Consider the following 13,450-nt stretch of genomic DNA (forward strand, 5'->3'; position numbering starts at 1 on the left):
AGTCGGATCAGACTGAGAGCCAGACTCAGCCTTCCATCCGTGCCCCTGCCTTCACTTAGCTCCAGCGCTATCTAGCAGCAGCCCGCAACTTAAAAATGCGCCCTAAAACACGTTCGTCCAACTTTCCGCCTTCCCCGGTCGTATGTGAGTGAGTGTGTGTGTGTGTGTGTGCGTACGCGACTTTTTCTTTCGTTTGTCGAGCGGGATTTTTTTAAGCTGAGGTATTTTCTTCCACCCCTCCCAGTTCAGTGGGGTTCATGTCTGCAGGCTGCCTGTGTCAAAGCCATGGTCGGTCACCTGAAGTTCAGGGTTTTTTCCTTCCTCATGCAGCCATTCATTGCAGACAATCTGCGATCAATAACGCACAAAGGCGAAACGCGTTTTTCTCTCGCTTCGAAGCTCGCGTGACGGAAACCTTACGGCTTACTTTGCTTTGCACGGGTTGCGCTTGGAATTAATCGCGATATTTGTTCATTTGACCCTGTGTAGCTGGATGTTAACATTGTGCTTTTATCAGCTCGCTAATAACGGCTGTAGTTGCGTGTGCCGGCCGCTAGAGGGGACATGATGTGTAGAGTGTGGAAAACATCGATCAGAGGAATTGGCGAAATGTGGCACGGTGGCGCTTTAAGTGCACGACAGCAAGCGCTCATAATGCATCTTTTATGCGTGTTTCACCAGCGAAACGGCGCCTTTTGGGACTTTTTTGAAATTCAGAGCGAATTTATTTTGCTCTCTGGAATGTTCTGCTTGAATTCTAGCTGCATTGCATTGCAAATGTTGTCTTCTTAATGCCATGACATGTTTGTTTACCATTTATCTTAGGGATTTCAATTATGTCTGCTCTGTTCTAAGAGTAACTGTATTTTCTTCATCAGTAATTCAATTCAAAGTTGTTACTTTGGACCTACTTTGATTTTACTTAAAAACAACTTCAACTTTATTTTTTTTTTTATTTTTTGAATTAGGTTACTGAACAGTGTAACCAAATGTACTTGACAATTATGTTTGGATTATTAATGAAATTATTTGTGTTTTTCACAAAATTCAACAGTGAGGAAAAGTTATTAATTGAAACTCAGGGAATGCTATATAAACCTATAATAACAATATATTATATCTAATTGCTGCTTATCTTTTCATAACATGTATAATGTCTCAATCATCAGTGTTTATGATCTACGTTATATCTACTGCCATTAATGTCATATCAAAGTCACCCACTCAGCAAAAGCTCATGTGAAGTTTGGCGGCACCCCACGCAGCCCTCTCATTCAGCCATGGAGGAGTGATGTCACATTTCATTACTTTCTGTTTGCGTTCACTGTGATTTAACACCTGTGAGCAGATAGGCTTATGACCAGAACGATTCTTGATCTAAATTTATCTCATTTGCTCATGATTACTAGGCTATATACTTCCTTAAAAAGTTAAAAGTATGAGTCCAGGACAGTGGAATTGTTGTGCTGAAACTGCTTGTTTGCTCTTTCAATGTGCCTGACATCTGGTGTTTTTCTTTTCTGCGAATGTAAAAGGCTATGACATATCCTTTTGCAAGTGTATCTTTCACTTCCCTTTCTTAAGGATACATCTCTGAGTTCAGGAGTGCTTGCGTCACAATGTGCACGGGTCAAGACTTGCAAAAGGGCATTAAGGCCTTGATACAGTCAGATGATCTTCTTGACAGTTAAATGTGACCTTTGGCTTGAGTGCTACAATGAAAACCACTGGGATTACAAAACCACGGCCTTTATAACACTGATGCAGACTCCTTTTCCCAGAATTCATACATTTTGTTCAAACCGCAGGTCACAGTTCACCAAACTTCCCGTAAATGAATCGCGAGGAGGGAGCCTAGGTTAAAACGCTCCTGCCTCGTTAAGCAGTTTTCGTTGGATTTCCACTCCGAGGTGTTGAGGTCGCCTGAGGTTACCTCTTTTTCTTCTTTTCTGCTGTTCTTTGTCTTACTCGCAGGCTTCCATTTTGTGCAAGTATATAGCCCGTATCATTCTTTCACCCTGACCTTTGCCATCAGCTAAAATGTCTCCCTATGGGAGCCGGCCATTTCCATTATACACACATGATCTTTAAGGTTATCTGCATTTGCAAATGGAGGAATTGGAGCATTGCACTGATTTCAGCTCTCCATTACAGACCGATGGCAGAGTGTGTGCAACTGGGTGGCTCTCTACCTTACCGTAATGGTGGGTCACTGGCTCCTTTCCACTCATCTATGATTATAATGACCTTGGCTGGGCCTGGGCTTGAAAACATTGGATTAAGGGGAAAGGAAAATGAGGGGAGGTTTCCATTTCGCTCTTGGCATCTGATTTGTAGGGAAAAAGTGCCAAGAATACCCCCTCCTTCTCCTCCTCCTCCTCTTCTTTCTTCACTGTGCCCCACCAACTTGATCAGGCTCTCTCACCGGTGTCTGCCCATTTGAGCTCAAGCGAATAATGATACACAGGCTTTCCTCTCAGAAATGAATTAAAGGGCAGGGGAAGGGTGGTGGATGCTCTCCTGAACAAGTGCTTATACAGAAAGGGGCTTCAGCCAGGCATGCTGAACCAGAACATTTAGATTAATTTGGCTAGCTGGATCGCCTGGCTTTCATCACAGGTGTAGTCTAGCTGTGAGTGCTCAGTCAAAGGCACTGTGGTGACATAATTAAGACAATTTCTGTACTCGGTTCGATGATTGTAACGGACTAGGCTCATCAAGTGGAAGATTCAAGTGGAATGTATTATTAAAGAATTTGCATCTTTAAAATGACCAGCCACAAAGTAGCCTGGTATCGCCTGTGATAAAATAGTATATTTTTGAGAGCCAACAGACAAATGGTCTTGAAGCCAAGCTCAAAGCTCAAAGCTCAAAGCTCAATGGGAAGGATCACTTACTCTATTGTGCCAGAGCTATATCTTACTTTTTTTATTTTTTAAATCATTCAAATGCTTTGATGAGGTTTTTGACATTACAAGAATGACTTGGATAGTCTTGGTAGCATCAGTAAGAATAGGTTTAAAATTAGAAGCCACTCAGTAATGTTTTTCATCATTGTTGTTTAGGAATTCTTGGTGTTTCTTTTATAATTATATTAACTGTATAATTTCCAGCTTTTATTACAGAATGCAGATTCTCCTTATATTCAATGCATTTCATATGTATGTGTGAAAAATGTATAATATTTAAAAATGATTTTAAAATATTTTTTTTAAATCTAATATTTAATTGGAATGTTTTCTTTAAATAGCATGCCATTTTTTTTTAGACTTTAACTTTTATTCAGCAAGGATGCATGACATTGATCAAAAGTGATAGTAAAAGACTTTTACATTGTTATAAAAATTCTATTTCAAATCAGTTCTTTTCTTTTAAACTTTAGATTCATTAAAGAATCCTGAAAAAAATGTATCACGGTTTCCACAAAAATATTAAGCAGCACAACCACTGAAAAGAATAAGAAATGTTTTGTGAGCTGCAAATCAGCATATTCTAATGATTTCTAAAGGATCATATGCCACTGAAGACTGGAGTAATGCCTGCAGAAAATTCAGCTTTGCCATCACAGGAATATTCAAATATTAAATATTAAAATTAAAAACATTAATATAAATTGTAATAATATTTCACCGTTTTACTGTTTTTACTATATTTTTGATCAAATAAATGCAGCCTTGATACTTTTTTCAAAAATATTTTTTTTCAATCTTACCAACCCCAAAATTTCGGAATGGTTAGTGTAAGTTTGACCTTTACATTCATAATGTAAATTTAAAATGTATAAGTTTGTAAATATAATTTCTTTTGTGTTTAAAAACATTGGTAGTGTAAGCAGAAAAAACTGAACCTGGCCATCTTTTTTTCTAAGCCCATAGTAAATTCAACATGCTCACTTGGTAATATTTTTCCCATAACTATGGGACACACCTTTTGTCCCTGTGCTGCATGAAGCACTATAGACTGGGAATGAAAAAAGTCTGAAGTTCCGAACACAATGTTTTACCCACCCAAGTCTCAATCAAAGCCCGTGTGGAATAAAAGTGCCTGAGCTGGGTAACGATTTTCCGCATGTTGACAAGTCACAACATGGAGATCTACAGCTAGGAGAGCAGCCCTTTGGCTAGTGGCGGCCCAGCACTGAGTAATAACCAGCTCATAGCAGGCATTCTGTTGGCAGTGGTTCATAAGGAACAGCTCGCTGGTTCATCTGGGGAAAGGGTGGGGGGAGCTGATGGAGAGCTCCAGGCACTTTCCTGTGTTGTTGTACCACACAAGTGCATCCATCCCCTCCAGGACAGACCTTTAACAGGCTGCTAACACTGGGTCACACCACACAAGGGATCGAACAGACAGGTCCGATGCAGGCCCGGGCTGCAGAGCTATGCCAAACTGTGATTTGATTTATGAGTCAGTACTCTGGGTCTGTCTTAAGATGAGATGAGGCTTACTGGGCAGAATCAAAGAGCAGTCTGTTCAGTTGACAGGGAATGAGAAGAGGCAAGCCGCTGTCATTTTTTAAAACTGGGTTTGAATTGTCATAACTTAGACGAGGCCTTGGAAGCGAGGAGGTCAATAACACCTGGAGAAAGTTATACGTTAGCATTCCCATTCATCTGAATGGCTGCTGCTCGGCTGGCGTGTGTAACCCCCCCGCCATCTTTGCTCATTGTGGTTCGTTTTCAGTGCCAGTTCCCTGAGCAGTAAACACCACATGCCTTATCACTCTTGAGCCATAGAAAACTGACGACTTGGGCTGTATGATTCAGTCAAAAATTCATATTCGGATTGCTTTGTTTACTACTGCAAAAAAAGTCTGAAACATGATAAATGTTACCTCTCATTTGCTGTTGCGATATCAAGGCAAAAAGAACATGAAGACATTACATTCACTGTTGTTATTATTATACTATACTATAAAAATACTATATATACAGTTATTATTATACTATTATTATATTACATTGGTCACATTTTATGTTATGTGGCCTTAACTACAATGTAATAACAAGACTATGTATTTAAAATGTACTGTAACTACATGCTACTCTGGAAACTTCTGAAAAATTCATTTGAGATATGGTTGAGTTTTTGGAGTACGGGTAAGGTTAGGATTAGGGGTTAAGGTTTGGTTTTGGGTTACAGTTAGGGGTAAAGTTAACATTGTAACAGCAAAAGTTAATTTAATGGAAATACTTTAAATGTAATTATCATGCACCAACATGTACATATTTAATAAGTATTGTATCAAATGTTTAAATGCATAGTTAAGGCCACTAAATATAAAGTGTGGCCATATTATATTATATTATTAATAAATTAGGAGAAAGGCTCAAGCATCCCGTGACCAATAGAGCAGCGCATCAGCACTACAATATTTTTATCTAGACCCAAACGTGATCCATTCTAGCCCTTTCCGCTCTGTGTTCATGGCTTCTCTTTCCCACTGAAGACGTAAAGCGCCACATTAAGAGCTGCAGATGAAAAAAAAAGACAACATTTATATTATTTTGCTAAAACGCTGCAGAAAACAAGAATGCAGCAAATACAATTATTTTTATCTTTATATAGCCTAGATGACTCCGACCATTTAACTAAACCAGGGCTGCATTTCCCATAAGCATCGTGAGCCCAAGTCGATCGTGAAGACCATTGCCACCAATGTTGTCTACGATCAACTTAGCTCACAATGATTTTGGGAAATGCAGCCCAGGTTTGTGACAAGTTAACGTGTGGCACCTTTAGACGTTTTTTTCTTCATACATTTAGCATTATTAATCAGAATATTAAGAGCATTTCATAATAAACAATGTTATAGTTTGGAAAGTTCTTTAGAGATGCCCAGGGAAGACAAAATTCATTCATTTTATCCTCATGATAAGAGTTTTGATTGTTAGATCAACAACAGATGCACGTTGTTTGTTTTTAGTAGTTTATTAATTTGAGAAAAATATAAAAATGGTCCATACTTTTCTTAAGAGGTAAACCCTGTACCCCCTAGTATGTTTTTTCAGTCCCATGGCCTTCTATGTGCCATTCATGTAGGTTTCTAAATGTAAAATAAATAATAAAATAATAATAGCCTGATAAAACATCTGATATTACCTTTTTATATATTTATGTAGTTGGAAATTTTTTTTACTTTTTTTATTGGTGAAAATGATTTGACATCCCTTTGGCTCTCAGGGCCGTAGATTCTCATCTTTGATGAGTATTTTGAGTGTTTAGGATTTTTTCTTTTACAAAGTACTACGGCTACCCCGATAGAAATGTATAACTGTTCCAAAAAAGTATTGTCCGGACCTCCGTTGGGAAGGAAATATAGAGACCGGACCTCTTGGAACTTTATTGAATACCCTTGCTATAGAGGTTAAGCGGTTTGGAGCATGGATTGATGGATGGATGTTACTAAATAATAATAATAGTAATAGTCATATTAATTAGTGGTTCAACGGATCACAAAACTCACGGTTCGGATCATATTACGTTTTTTTGAGTCACAGATTGGATCGTTTTTCGGATCGGCAAGGAAAAAGAAACAAATATTTGGGGGTGGGGTTAAATTTAATGTAACTTTGCTTTCCATTTATTACCTAAAGCACATTTTAAGTACTTTGGTACCAGAGCAAAAACTACTAGCCTAACTAATATATTTTAAAACATTATTAAAGGCAAGTGAAAACAGTCAGTAAAAAAATAAGAACAAATACAAGCATAGATAAATACAATACAAAGTTACAAATAAAGTAAGGTCTAACTAGTATACATGAACAAAAATGTAATAATTAGGCCTAAATGTAAAATAACACTATGGTGTTCACTATATAAATTAAATTTAGATTAGTCTTTGTTAAAGCTGTGTTTTGTTGTTTGATTAACTTTATTGACAGCTGCTGTCACTTTAAGACCGAATGCACAGATCCAATATAATTATACACATCTGGTTTCTTTCTCAATTTATTCTTGCGTTCACTTAAGACATAACCGACTGTGTTTAGGAGACTGCTTGCAGAGGTATTTTGACTTAATTTTGAGTGTATGTGTTCGTTCAAGTGCAAGGAGACGCGAAAGAGAAATCAATTCGGTGTTTGCATGTTATCTGAAACGCACGCGTCTGTGTTTGCGGGCATGCACACAGAAACAGGGCACGAGTACTGAATAGAGTTCTCTTTCGCCTCTTCTTGCGCTGGAATGGTTTAAAATTGCTTGAATTTGTAAACTATAAATCACATGCAAATCATAAACGTTCACTTAATGATGGTTAAACTTTGCAATTAATCCACGAATCAAATGCGTACCGAACCGCGTGGCCTGGTCCGTATTGATCACAGATCAACTATGATCCATTTAACCCCTAATCATAATATCATTATATTGTATATTTTAAACTACACTATTTTGTATACTTTTGGCCCTCTAGCGGTTAAAAAACAAAACTGCATGCATTTTGCGGAAGAACATTGTTTTGGTTGTGCTTCTGCTCTGAGTGACTGCAGATGAATATGATTCTTTCTCATACTATAGAGATTATCCTACTGCTCATAAACATTCACTACGAGGCTTAAGAGATATAACATGTTTACATGGAAAGGTTATCAAGTTGACTAGCTGAAGACATTACTGTAGCTATACCCATATAAACACACCTTGAAAATAAATTCAAGAAAAGCGCTACAACAACCAGAAATTAAATGACCCTTAACAAAATATACTGCTTTTTCAATGAACTCTGTTAGAGAGCAACATATGGCAACTACTTATCTGTTCAATAAAATACCTTAATCACTTGTCGAGTTATAAAATTGCCATCTCCGTCTCCATCTCATCTCAAAAAAAGTTACATAGTGTGCCTTTATTTTTAATTTTACACTATAATAGTAATATTACAATAGTGCAATATTTCTGTCTTAATTTCTTCACTGTCACGTGGCATTGCTTAAATTTTTCATTATTTTGTGTGAAGTGTACTGCAAACTGTGCTGATCTTAAAGTCCCCCTGTGGTGAAATTCAAACTTTTAATATTGTTGTTAATATGTTGTTAATATTGTTGTTAAATTCAAGCTTTTAATATGTCTTTGTGGTGTTTTTAATATGCTTTAAGACAAACCATGTGAAAGTGCATAAGTCAACACCATTGCTGAGTATTTTTTCCTTAAAACTGCAGTGAACCAAAAACAGTCTCAAAAACGAGGGTTGAAATCGCTGGTGTTTCTGAAGTCACAAACTACCTTGTAACCGTCGTCAACGAGTGGATCTCTGAGCTGGTGTGAGTGAGTGGAGGCGGGGCTAATTTGCATATTCATAGAACCGCGTATACTAAATGAATTTGAACGAATACATTCAAGCTATTTTAAGGAATTATTATTTCAAGGAAAAAACGTTTAGTTAAATATGTAATTTTGGTGATCAAAGATTTTTTAGGGATAAAATTATTGACTAGTGGGGGACTTTAAGCCCCATGTGCTACATGTGTAGTATAGAGACAGAATAAAGTGAAATTTATTCATTTTGAATCACACAGCACATACGGACTATAAACAGCCTTTTGTTTTGTTTTTAGTCATTGATTATTTTTTAACTTTGCAGACAATATTTTTAACATAGTTTCTTGAAGCTATGAGTTTGGCTATACCAAGCAAAGTAGAAGAATGGAGTGGACCATTTTTTTTCTACCTTGAAATGGACTAAATATCGCCACCTTTATTATATAGTGTGTTCAGCTTTAATAGATTGTCCCCAATCCCAATCAGTTCTTTTACCATTAGGGCTACTTGATTCTTGTTGTGATTGGGCAGGCGGATTCCACAGAAAGTATTGCCAAAGTGGCAAAAATGCCAAGTTTGACTCAACTAGACAATTTACTCACAATTATGTGGCGATCATAATCATAGTAATTACACAACAAAAATAATGATGGTAATTACTATCATTGTGATCATTAGCATCGAGAGACATTGGAATACCAAGGTATTTTCGAAACGGAACTTGTTATATTTATATACTTGTTGGGATTTCGTTGAGTTCAGTACGCAAACTTTAAATGCGAAAAGTATGTTAATATTCCAAATTTTGTCAAATTCCATTTTCCTCCATTCCCAGGAAAGTGTGCTTGATGCTTTGAACTTTTGGTATTCTCCGAGCACAAGGCTAACCTCACCTCTATCATGTCTCTAAGATAGACTACACTGTCCAGCACAGAGAACTTAAGCATGTTAATGAGTTTAACTATCGGACTTGCAGCTGTGCTCCAAGGGTTTTTCTGGAGACTGGACTGTTTTATAGCTGAGAAGATTAAAAGTGCCAGGAAGGAAACAGACACAGAGTAGTGGCACCCTGAGGTATTGACAGCCTCCAAGGGAAACGGTATATCATCGGCAAGTGTAGAGGTGTTTGGCTGCTTTACAAAGGCGAGATATTATATTCATGATGTGAAGTCATCTCTGTGAAAGCTATTGTCACTATGTCTTATGCTGATTTACAAGGCTTAAAACGTAGGTGAGTGTCTGAGACCTGCTCAGCCCCTCATGTAAAAAATGTCCTTCGCATTTGTAGATGACTTCACAGTATGTTTGATTACTCCCGACCTTGATGCAAAGTTCCAGTATTCATGTTTAGTTGTTATGACGAGGTCGGTAGCTGTTTAGTATTGGTCTGGGGAGCCGTCCGTTAGCTGGATGTTGGTAGGGTGCTAAGGTATTACCTGTTCTTTCACTGTTAAAGCTTGTTACATGCTATAAGCAAAGGCTTTGAGAGAACAGGCGGTACAGCCTGGTGGCTAAATATCTGGGTTGGCAACTGAAAGGTTGCAAGTTTGTACATTGAAAAAAAAAAAAAAATCAAAAATCGGACCTTTACTGGTATAACATCTTGTCCCTGGGAAATACCTTCAAAGGTAAATTAGCATCAGCTACATGAGTCAGTCAGAGTGGCTTTGTCATTTTATATACAGCTTGTACAAAGTGTAACAAAAGCGTTTATTATTGTTTTTATTTTTCATTTTAATTTTCGTTTAAGATTCAATGATTTTGTTATGTAACCCTTAAAGAGCACTGTCTATTAACAGTGCTTGAATGCATGTCAAAGTTAGTTGTTGTGTGCAAGCAATGATAGTTTTAAGTAGGGATGCACAATTTACCAGTAACATATCAACAATTCTTTTTTTAAATGTATCAATATTGGCCCATATTATATATTTAATGATGCATGCTAATCTCTCTATTTTAACACTTAAATGACCTCACTTAGTTCTGTAATAACATGGCTAAATGTAATCTTTAGCAAATCTCATAAAGATGATCCATTTTTCATACTGTACATCAGGGTTTCCTAAACTGGGGTTTGTGAGGGAACTGCAGGGAGTCGATGAGTTGATCGATAGCTAATAATTAAATAAAATAAAATAAAATTTAAATAAAGAAATCATTTAAAATTTAAACAATTAACAAAAACAAAAAAATGCTTACTAAAAAGATGAAATATTCTATTTGTTTACCTGCTTGGCATGTGACCATTAACAGACATCAAAATACAGACAAAGAAGAAGCAGAGACCAGCGATATCATATGTAATCATATGCATATAGAAAATAATGCAATCGTCAACATTAAACAGCATATAATTCAACACCGTCTAATGTTACTGAATGAAATGTCGACCCAGGACGAGCTATAGGACTGTGCAAGCATTAGGGGTGTTGATGGACTCGATCTACTCCATATGTTTTGATCTTCGTTCCGCATCCCATCCAGACGTAATCTTTGACAAAAACGTGATTTTCTCAGCTTTTTGCTCAAAACGTTTTGTTTTTTATTAAACGTATACACATTCAAGTGTTGAAAAAAAAAGTTTTTTTTTAAAGCAGAAGGTCTGTTCTTTCTTTTTATATATTTCAAATTCATAGATCAATACAACAAAATATTCTGGGGGCCATGAAACTTTTGTGAAAATGATCAGAAATGCTGGCGGTGGCTGGCAACGTAAAAAAAAAAAACTTAGCAGGGAAAGAGTTAAATTATTAAAATATTAACTTAAAGTCTCAGGGAATACTTCAGATAAATATTTTAGGTCAAAGGGGTTCAACTGACAAGAAAGTTTGGGAATCCCTGCAGTGCTCTATAATGATGTTATGCCAGAATTAATTTAAAATGGTTCATTTTATCTTTATTTTATTTAGGCAAAATATTTATCAGGTTTATGTTCAGTTTGTGTTTAAAGACTGTGTTGTAGACACTCATTGCAACCACCCATTTGTAAAAATATTGGCCATTTATTGGCAATAACATTAAAATAATTATCCCTGCACATTTCTTTAGCGTGTTTCAGTGTTATTTTAGTATTATATACTATTATAGTATGTATTCATATTTTGAATTCAATTTTTTATTTTAGCTTGAGCCTAATTTTTAGTATTTGTTTATATATATATATATATTTCTAATTATCTTTCATTTTAGTTTTTGTTTTAGTAATTTTAATACGTCAACGTCAATACATATTTTTGTGTTTCAAGTTGTGTTTCAGTTAGAATTTTTTTCATCTGATATTTATAATTTTTATATATATAGAATATTTATAATATTTATATCAGCCCTTTATCAGTTATTGTTTGCCTATCAGTATCAGTAGTACAATTTCAATATTAGTGCAGTCCTCATTTTATGAATCTATTGATTGGCTGTGCTGTAGTGTGAATGAGTTGTTTTACTGGATGGTGTTGATTCAGACTATAAATCTGCCGTTTGCTCAGCTGCAGATATTTATGCATTTCTTCATTATGGCTTTATAGATTAGCCCAAATACTCTCTATAAAGAAGTTCTCGTTTGGCACGCACGGTGGACTGTGTTTTCACTATTCCTCTCTCACTTACACTCGTGCAGGCACAGTTTACCCTTGTCGTCATTTAGTCGTCTTCTATGCAGAGACCTTTAAATGAAGCACTAAGGTTAGGCACAAAATGTTGGCTCAATGTGCTCTCCAAAGGCACAGTTATGGTTGTCATAGTGATCATATTTTTTGCAATCATTTGTCACCTAGATACTGTAGGGTTGAAGTAGAAGCACCTGGTTACACTGACGTGAAGTGAATGAAAGGGGAGAGGTGAACAACTATTCCCGTTCCCGTTTAGTCTTTTGACACAGCATGTTTTCAGTCATACGTGGGTGTCGTCGACGTTATCTCGCTCATACGTCTCTACCTTCGGAAAAGCGAGATGGCTATCGCTGTGACAAAGAGCACTAAGACCGAACAATGCAACGCTAACCATCGGCCGCCCCGGCCACCGTTTAACATGGAGATTGGAAAAGGAATCAGCTCCCTCTCCTCCAGGACCTGCATGTAAATGAGGTTAGCCTCTCCTGCTGTGCCACCGCTCTATCCCCCACTCTCCTCTCCAGCTATAATGGCTGCAAAACTGCCACCCCCATTCTTCAGGAAGAAACCGGGACCAATCCTGATTAGTGCCCTTGTCTTGAGTGACAGGCTTGGATCTAAGCAGGCAGTGCCGTGGGCGCCACTGCCAAGCTGCTGTCAACCCGGTATCACTGTAAAAAAGCCATTTCTTTTCTTCAACCCCCCCAGCCGCACACATACCTCCTCCACTCTCTCTCACACCCCCTCATATTCTCTCTCTCTCTCTCTCTCTCTCTCTCTCTCTCTCTCCGTCTTTCTGGGTGGCTGGCTAGTCAAGCTTGGCTGCATCCTTTGCCTGAGCTACTGGGACAAAGTGTGATTTACAGTAGTTGGAGAGTTTCCCTGTCAGCTCTAACCTGTGTGCATGCTGTCTATCTGAGTAGGCGGCTGTAATGCTGTAGCAACTGCATATTGTGTTGTAAGCGTCATAGCACCTAGTTGAATCCACCCCTGCTTCCTGTCCCTGTGGAACGTACACCGAACCTTACTTATTATCTTATGTTTTTGTGACTGTGCGGGCACAGCGAGCCACCCATTTTCCTTTCATTCCAGCGATTTGTTTTCCTGCTGTAAATATAAGATCTTCAAGCCCGTTTAGCTCTGGGCTCCATGCCCCACTTTTATGCCCTTAAAGAAACATCACCGAAGTGTACGGTGGATCACATTAATTAGCATCTCACGGTTGACTGTGAACGCCTAGATTTTACAACTTTTTGATGGTACTTCTGAGATTACTAGTTCAGGCTCTGTCCTTTTTTTTTTTTTTTTTTTTTTTTTGTGCGTGTGTGTTCGGTTGTTCGGTCTCTATAAATGGATGTTGGGGGAAATAAACAAGAGTGCAAAAGGGCGCTTCATCTACAAAGAGGAATTTCAGAGGTCTGGAAGCCAACACTGTCTCAGTCTCTTCCAAGAACACATCTCCTTCCTGTTTCACCTCTGGCACCCTGCCCATCATGCCCACAGACCGCTGAGGCCATGCGAAAAACACAGATGGTAATATGTAGTATACTTTGCTAATACATGCTGATGAATGCCTGTGCTAA

The 13,450-nt window shown here is 37.6% G+C and overlaps 1 protein-coding gene across 6 annotated transcripts in view; it reads left to right on the plus strand.

Moving 5' to 3' along the window:
* znf827 (zinc finger protein 827) overlaps positions 1–13,450 on the plus strand; it is a 74,488-nt gene that overhangs the window by 805 nt on the left and 60,233 nt on the right. The gene's annotated exons all lie outside the window — the stretch shown is intronic.

This window comes from Squalius cephalus (assembly GCF_949319135.1).
Source record: "Squalius cephalus genome assembly, chromosome: 2".
NCBI lineage: Eukaryota > Metazoa > Chordata > Actinopteri > Cypriniformes > Leuciscidae > Squalius > Squalius cephalus.